The sequence below is a fragment of the Ranitomeya variabilis genome, chromosome 1, assembly GCF_051348905.1.
Source record: "Ranitomeya variabilis isolate aRanVar5 chromosome 1, aRanVar5.hap1, whole genome shotgun sequence".
In the NCBI taxonomy this organism is placed as follows: Eukaryota; Metazoa; Chordata; class Amphibia; order Anura; family Dendrobatidae; genus Ranitomeya; species Ranitomeya variabilis.
The window spans coordinates 743209591-743218416 of NC_135232.1; the positions used below are offsets into that span (position 1 = coordinate 743209591).

At 45.5% G+C, this 8826-nt stretch overlaps 1 protein-coding gene across 1 annotated transcript in view; it reads right to left on the reverse strand.

Moving 5' to 3' along the window:
* Nucleotides 1-8826, reverse strand: part of DEGS2 (delta 4-desaturase, sphingolipid 2) — a 29934-nt gene that overhangs the window by 20083 nt on the left and 1025 nt on the right. The gene's annotated exons all lie outside the window — the stretch shown is intronic.

The window sequence follows — 8826 nt, forward strand, 5'->3', positions numbered from 1 at the left end:
AACAAAAATCAGCAGCGAAATTGCATTATTTTTTTTGCAGAAAAGCTGTTGCATTTAACTGTCTAAGCGAAGTGGATGTGACTTCATGAGAACTCCGGCCTGCAGACCTTTGAACTGTCTGCATTTTTTTCTCTATGGGCTCCAAGACAGAACCATAAAATAAAAAATTGTATTTCTATGAGCAGAACCCCAGCGTTTCTGCAATAATAAAGGCATTAAAAAACGAAAAGGAAAAAAAAGCATAAACACAATCAGAGCGGTTCAAGGATTGAAAAATCCTGTAATATGTAGATTTCTCGGCTTGTGGACACAGACGCTAAATCTTGTATTTAATAGATGGGAAAGGAATCCTGCATGACCAGAAGCGAAGTCTGATCAAAGGTGACAAAGCACCAGACTGTGGGAGAGGAGTTGTCAGATCCGTTGTCAGAGCAGATCTCAGGACTAGAAGTCTATCCCCCAACTCCATACAGAAAGAACAATCAGAACAGCTTTTGGGTTTACTGTAACCCCTTCCTGTCGTGGCCATTTTTCACATTTGCACTTTCTTTTTTTTCCTCCCCTTCTTCCAAGAGTCATAACTTTTTTTTTCTGTCCCTAAAGTTGTATGGGAGCGTTGGTTTTTTTTTTGCCGGACGAGTTGTTCTTTAGGCTCCCGTCACACTTCTTTATGAAACTTGCAGGTGAAGAAGGGGTCCTGGTGCCACCAGAGTTTTCCATCCGTGTGTCCATTTTTACATCAGTGTTTTCCCAGTAAGGATGAAGAAATAAATGACCCAGCTTCTCCTATACTTTGCAATGTTAAACAGGACTGCACCAATGTCATCCACGAGCTGTACGTGTTGACGGACCCATAGACTTGTATTGACCCTTGTCATCCGCTGCCGGAAAAAAAGGACAAGGGCGCAGCAGCATAGGATATTATAGGTATGAGAAAAACACAGATCCCGCACGTACTGTATGCTCAGGTGTGAAGGAGGCCTTAGGCTATGTGCACACTTTGCGGCGTGCTCTGCGGGTTCTCCCGCAGCGGATTTGATAAATCTGCAGGGCAAAACCGCTGCGGTTATCCCTGCAGATTTATCGCGGTTTGTTTTGCGGTTTCCGCTGCGGGTTTACTCCTATACTATTGATGCTGCATATGCAGCAATATGCAGCATCAATAGTAATGGTAAAAATAATAAAAATTGATTATATACTCACCCTCTGACGTCCCGATCTCCTCGGCGCTGCACGCGGCGGTCCGGTTCCAAAGATGCTGTGCCGAGAAGGACCTTCGTGACGTCAAGGTCATGTGACCGCGACGTCACCGCAGGTCCTGCTCGCACAGCAACCCAGACCAGACGGCCGCGTGCAGCGCTGAGAGGTGAGTATATCATTATTTTTTATTTTAATTCTTTTTTTTTACACAAATATGGTTCCCAGGGCCTGGAGGAGAGTCTCCTCTCCTCCACCCCGGGTACCATCTGCACATTATCCGCTTACTTTCCGCAACGTGGGCACAGCCCCATGCAGGAAGTAAGCAGATCAATGCATTCCTATGGGTGCAGAATCGCAGCGATTCTGCACAAAGAAGTGACATGCTGCGGGTTGTAAACCGCTGCGTTTCTGCACGGTTTTTCCCGCAGCATGTGCACAGCGGTTTGCGGTTTCCATAGGGTTTACATGTAAATGTAAATGCAATGGAAACTGCTGCGGACCCGCAGCATCAAAATCGCCGCGGATCTACGGTAAAACCTGCAAAGTGTGAACATGGCCTTAATATGACACAAGTCATGTTACCATGAAATGTAAAAAAAACAAGAAGGAAAAAATTTCCAGTAAAATCAAATGGTGAAAAAAGAAGCAATTTTGCCATTTTTTTTTTTCAAAGGGAACCTTTCCACAAATAAAACACTATTAACCTGCAAATATAGGGTTAATCTGCAGGTTAATACCATTATTATGCTGCCCGACACCTGCACGTAGCCGAATGCTGTGGGGAGAAAATTAACTTTATTCTTCCCGGCAGTGTTCCCGATTCAGTCACCACTCTGAGTATACGGAGAGGCCACTGCAACTGCACCCCCTGCCCTAACTGACAGCTAGCCGCAATGCAGAGTCAGTCAGGGCTGGGGGCCGCGGTCTCAGTCATGAGGGCGGCGCTGGTTCAGTCTCTGGTGGCTGTAAACGTGCCCCTGGCATTAGGGCCGGCTTTCAGTCAGTGTCGGGGACGCAGTGTCAGTCATGGGGGTGGCACTGGTTCAGTCTCTGGTGGCTGTAAACGTGCCCCTGGCATTAGGGCCGGCTTTCAGTCAGTGTCGGGGACGCAGTGTCAGTCATAAGGGTGGCGCTGGTTCAGTCTCTGGTGGCTGTAAACGTGCCCCTGGCATTAGGGCCGGCTTTCAGTCAGTGTCGGGGACGCAGTGTCAGTCATGGGGGTGGCACTGGTTCAGTCTCTGGTGGCTGTAAACGTGCCCCTGGCATTAGGGCCGGCTTTCAGTCAGTGTCGGGGACGCAGTGTCAGTCATGGGGGTGGCGCTGGTTCAGTCTCTGGTGGCTGTAAACGTGCCCCTGGCTTTAGGGCCAGCTTTCAGTCAGTATCGGGGAAGCAGTGTCAGTCATGGGGGAGGCGCTGGTCCAGTCTCTGGTGGCTGTAAACGTGCCCCTGGCATTAGGGCCAGCTTTCAGTCAGTGTCGGGGAAGCAGTGTCAGTCACGGGGGAGGCGCTGCTTCAGTCTCTGGTGGCTGTAAACGTGCTCCTGGCATACGGCCGATTGTCAGTTGGGGGGCGCAATCTCAGTCATGGGGGTACCACGGACAGCGTTTGGCACACAGTTTTTCCGCTTTCACCCATGGAAGAGTCCCAGCGGGGACTTCAATTTAATTATTTCTTCAGGCAAGCTTTCTCTATCTTTCAGTGATGTTTGACAAAGACCCAGGAAGGGTTTTTTCCTGTACATGTAAGGCCTCTTTCACACGTCTGTGTCTCCGGTACGTGTGGTGACAGTTTTCACAAGTACCGGAGACACGTACACACGTAGACCCATTATAATCTACAGTATGTGTCTGTGCACATGTGTATGTGTTCACACGGACCGTATGTCCATGTGCCAAACACGTAGACATGTCCATTTTTCACCGGCAGCACTGCAATACGAACGGCACACGTACACACGGATGACTTTATTTGTGTCATCCTTGTGTTGTCCGTGTGCGTTTTTGCAAACATTGTTTCTTTATTATAGGCAGGTGTCCTGAATTTGAGACATAAATACTATATAAACTCTATTTGGCCTTTTCTTTGGTGAGGTAAAGTGGTTGTTTGTGGAGGCACGTGTGTATAGGTATTCTCCTGTTTTTGCATTATATCATGGCTCCTCGTGTTGATACTCAGCGCCTAATATCTATTGTGGAACAACACCCAGAACTTTGAGACACTCGTGTGGAGGGTTACCACGACCGGCTGATAACAGAGCGTGGATGGCTTGCAGTAGCATTGTATCAACGAAGTGGTTGGTCTACATAGTCCCCATCCATCCAAGCAAACGAAGTATGGTGAGTGCACCCATGGATGTTCCTTTGACATAACAAATTGTTCTTACTTAATTCACATTTAAAAGAGTGCTAATAATGCTGTCTGATGTGTTTCTGGTAAGTAGTACTGCAAATTTGCAGGTCATTTTTAATACCTTATGAGTAACTTTGCCTCCAGACTTCTGAATGTGCTTGTTGAACGCCATACATAACCTTCAGGATGTAAAATGGAATTGTCTTTAAAAATTATGACAATAATCTTGCTAAAACTGTAGATTCATAATGTTTTTACACATTAGTTCAGCATGTTGGGCCTGGTCTGGACAGCCATGCTGCTGCAAGCCACCAAAGTATAGTCCCCCCTGTTCAGTGTTGTCATGCACAAGTTGTAGTGGAGCCGGCACTTGTTCCCTCTTCACTTGTTTATTTCAGCAGTAGGTGCTTACCGCAATTAGCAAAACCCCTATCTTCCCCCGACACTGCCCTTACAGGTGTCTGGCAGTCATTGTCAAGGCTGTGTATACTTACTTTGCTCTACACACACAAGTATGGAACTGAAAGGTTTCTGCTACCCACCCTAGCCCTGTGCACATTATGGTGCTGGGCACAGTTATAAACTTGATGCATGGCAGGAGGAATCGAAGTGCCAAGACAGTCAGTAGTGCGCACACCACTTATATCTATAGTAATGCCATACCTGCTGTTACTTGTTAACATACAGACCAAGTTACCATTAAAGGCATATGATCTCTTGATATATTCTGTTTGCTCTTATTACATAGGCTTCATTTTTCATAATATCACTGATTGATTTGCCATTTTCAACAGTGGCTTTGTTGAAACGACGCTGGCGTTCAGCAAGGGACCAGTACCGCCGGGAATTTAGTCCCTTTCCCTTGAAATCTGGGGTGACTAGAAAGCGCCAATATGTGTATTTTCGGAATTTTGACTTCCTGCGCCCAATCATGGAACTCAACCAGTAAGTGACTATGTATGTTTTTTGTGTTGAAACAGAGAAAATAGTGGATGCCCAAGTTTGATGCTTGACCCTGAAAATTTGTCATTGTTGGTACTCCCACACCAATCTTGTTTGGGGCTAACTATGTCTGTGGTACTGTAAACACTCAAATAATCCTAATTGTACTGTACATACACATGGAAAATGCCTTGCTACACGCATATTTTTGGGTGGGGTTTAAATTAATATTCCAGATGAATCCTACACAAACATTATAAAAAAAATCTGTTACACAACATCCCACTGTTTCCAAGCATCACAGTTGAACTAGAGAAGTGTCTGACCTCACATCCCCTATTGCTCGCTCTTATTAGTCCAATTTTCTTTTTTTTTTAAGAATCTTTAGTGATAAGCGAGTGTACTCGTTGCTCGGGTGTCCTCCGAGTATTTTTTAGTGCTCGGAGATTTAGTTTTCATGGCGGCAGCTGAATGATTTACATGTTAGCCAGCATAAGTACATGTGGGGATTCCCAAGCAACCAGGCAACCCCACTCTAAATCTCCGAGCATTCATAAAACCTGAGCAACGAGTACACTTGTTCATCACTAATAATCTTCAAAACATGTTTATGTGCCACCTTTCGTAACAATGACAATTTCCTTTATCGTAGGACTGAGGACAACTTGGAAGATTCAGATGAATCGCTGCTGCACCTTGTACTTCAGCATCGGAGACAGATCACAGAGTTGGGCCCACTCCAACAACACAGCCACAACAGCCATCAGACGTTGGGGAAGCATCCTCTGAGGGTGGAAATGTAAGCAGCCAAACAACAACACAACCACCATCACAGGCAGCAAACGCCCCCGCACCCCAGCCATCACAAGCATCACCACCTATTCAACCGCGGTACACAGCACCTAGTGGGAGAGGAAGACGGACCAGGCGACATGATGACATGTCTGAGGTAATTGATGCTAGAGTCCTGCATATAATGAATATATTGATGCCAGAATCAGATGTTGAGCGCTTTTGCCTCTCACTGTCTCCCTGTCTGGCTAAAGTACCAACACAATGTCAAGAACGTGTCCAGGCAGCTATTTTGACCCTCATTAATGCCAGCCAGGGAGAGCATGAGCCAAACCAGGTGCTTGCACCCATAGAACAGTGGCGAAGTGGCCAACATCAGACCCAGCTGTCAAGAATAGCGTCAACACACCAGGAGCAACAGGTGCATGCCCCCTCTTATGGGTCGGAACAAGCAACAACCAGCCAACAATATACACAAATGGCAGCACCTTCTTATGTCCAGGAACCACCCCCTGCATCCGGCCAACAGTTCCAACATAGGCCGCTCTCGTCTGTGGGCGATTCACCTCGTACATTGCAACAGCAGTACACTCTGCCGGCAAGACAACAGACACCTGGCCCACATAGATATGTGCATCCGACCCCTATGCCACAACACACAACTAGCCAAACATATGTCAGATATCACGGCCATAAATGCAAATGCACCAACAACCACTACACCACCAACAATCCTTTTATGGTCCATCCTTGGAAACACAAACTTATCACACAGCTACCTCTGGATTCCGACAAATGTATGTGGAAACATCCCTTGAAAATCAACAACTCCAGCAACAAATCCCACACTCTGAAATGCCCGCACAGTCCGCTATCCCTGAAGGTGCAGCCCCAGAAAACACCACACAAGAATCGTTGTCTGGTCAGGATGATTTTCTAAGTCTGTAATAAAACATAATTATTTCAACATCTGTTTGAAAATGTTTGGCATGTACCAATGTCATGAAGACAAATTCGTCCTCATATGTTGTGTGATTTTGGCCTTTTATTAACAAATGAGTTCAGCCCCCAAAAATATGTTGTCCATGGTGTTAGTTTAATCACCATTACAAAATATTTGAAGGCTACCTTGCATCATGTGTTGAAATGTACAATATAAAATACACATTAAAAAATAATGTGCAAAAAAGGGAACGCATAAGTTTGCCAAAGATAGAGTAAACCCCGTATTCACATGTAAAGAGCCATGGAATAAATGGCGCTATGAAAATGTATAATAATAAAATAATAATAATAATAATAATAAAAAAATGTCTCTACAACCCTCAAAAAAAAGGTGAAACACATGTTACATAAACATAAATTTGAAGGAGAAACCATACTTTATTAACTCCCTAAAATTACGTTATGGGTTGAACACATTGGTATTATGGTTGTGGGGTTTTTTTCACCTAAAAACAAAGTCACAGAGCAAAATTAAATATAAGTTTTTAAAAAATAAAATGGAAATAGACATATGTAGGCAAAAAATATATATATATATAACACAGAAGCCAAAGCCAAAATTGCCAAGATCAGTGTATTTATCATGATTTGACATGCTAATTAATAAATTAGTACACCTTTTCGACATGTAGCCCATTAATTACAGGCCAAACGCTTTAAATCCAGGACGTGTGAAAGAGGCGCCACCCCCGTGACAGATGGGAACACTGCCGGGAAGAATAAAGTTCATTTTCTCCCCCCCTCAGCATTAGGCTACGGGCGGGCGCTGGGAGCATAAGAACTGCAGGGTACCAGTAGTCACTCTGGTGACAGGATCCCTTTAAGGTTTGGCTTTAAAGGGAACCTGTCACCACGTTTTTGGAAGATGGGATAAAAATAGCGTTAAATAGGGGCAGAGGTGGGCGTTACATTAGTGTGTGTGTTAAGCGTTTATTACCCACCTAAGTTGCCGAAATAACTTTGCAAAGTCTCCGTTTTCGCCTGTCAATCAGGCTGGTCAGGTCACATGGGCGTGGTGTCTTCACCCAGATTTGGCGTAGTTTTCCGTTGGTGGCGTAGTGGTGTGCGCATGCCCAAAGTCCGGAATCCTCTTCCAGGGGATTTAAAATAGCGCGGTGTTCGTTATTGCATTGGTGATCGGTGGGCGCGGCCATCTTCCTTTGGCCGCGCGTGCGCAGAAGCGGCGCTCTGCTGGCCGCGGCTTCAGGAAAATGGCCGCGGGATGCCGCGCGTGCGCAGATGGATATCGCGGCGGCCATTTTCCTGAAGCCGCGGCCAGCAGAGCGCCGCTTCTGCGCACGCGCGGCCAAAGGAAGATGGCCGCGCCCACCGATCACCAATGCAATAACGAACACCGCGCTATTTTAAATCCCCTGGAAGAGGATTCCGGACTTTGGGCATGCGCACACCACTACGCCACCAACGGAAAACTACGCCAAATCTGGGGGAAGACAACGCCCATGCGACCTGACCAGCCTGATTGACAGGCGAAAACGGAGACTTTGCAAAGGTATTTCGGCAACCTAGGTGGGTAATAAACGCATAACACACACACTAATGTAACGCCCACCTCTGCCCCTATTTAACGCTATTTTTATCCCATCTTCCAAAAACGTGGTGACAGGTTCCCTTTAATGGCGCTCAATGTGAGGTAAAAATAACTCCGTTACATAATTCGCCAGGTCAGCGCGATCACAGAGTAACCAAAAAGGAATATTTCTCATTGTTTTTAACTATTTTAGTAATTAGGAAAAATATATCAGATTTGTGTCACCATTTCCTGACTGGTAATTTTTTTAATATTTTTCCAGGTTGCTTTTTGTTTAGAGTTGACGGTTTCAATGGTATTATTTTGGGGTTTACGTGAGGATTTGATCTCTTTCAATTGCGTTTTCTGGGGGGAATTACAAGCTAAGTATTTAATCTTGATAAATCTGACCTTTTCAGACACAGATACCGATTATTTCTTTATTTTGAGATTGGGGAGTTTCAATTTTACATATATTTTATTTTTACGTTTTCCTTCATTTTTTTAACCCGTCATTGCTGGGTTGCTCTTACTACTTATAGCACTTGGCATTATACAGAGCTCATGGTTTCCTATGAAGACCAGCCTGTGGACGGGCTTCACAGAAGCACCATGAGTCCAGCACCTGGAGTCTTCAGCCGGCGACCCATGGGCACCCCGCTGTCAGGTTGGCATGGGGGGGATGGTGCTACAATGGACTCAGAATCAGCCGACAGCGGCACACAGCTCATCCTGATTGCTGGAAAGGCGAAGGGGCAGCTGAATAACTCGGCCATATTCAGGGGCCACATATTCAAGGGCCACACAGGAACCACTGCATCCTAGCCTGGATATAACTGGCACAACATGCGCGACCATCACAGTTTCCATTCATTGACAGCAAACATGTCAAAATGAAGAAAAACACAAAACAGCTGAGTTGCCCATAGCAACCAATCAGAAAGCTGCTTACATTTCCATTTGGAAAGCGTTAATCTGATTGGTTCATCTATATCTCGCAGAAATGACA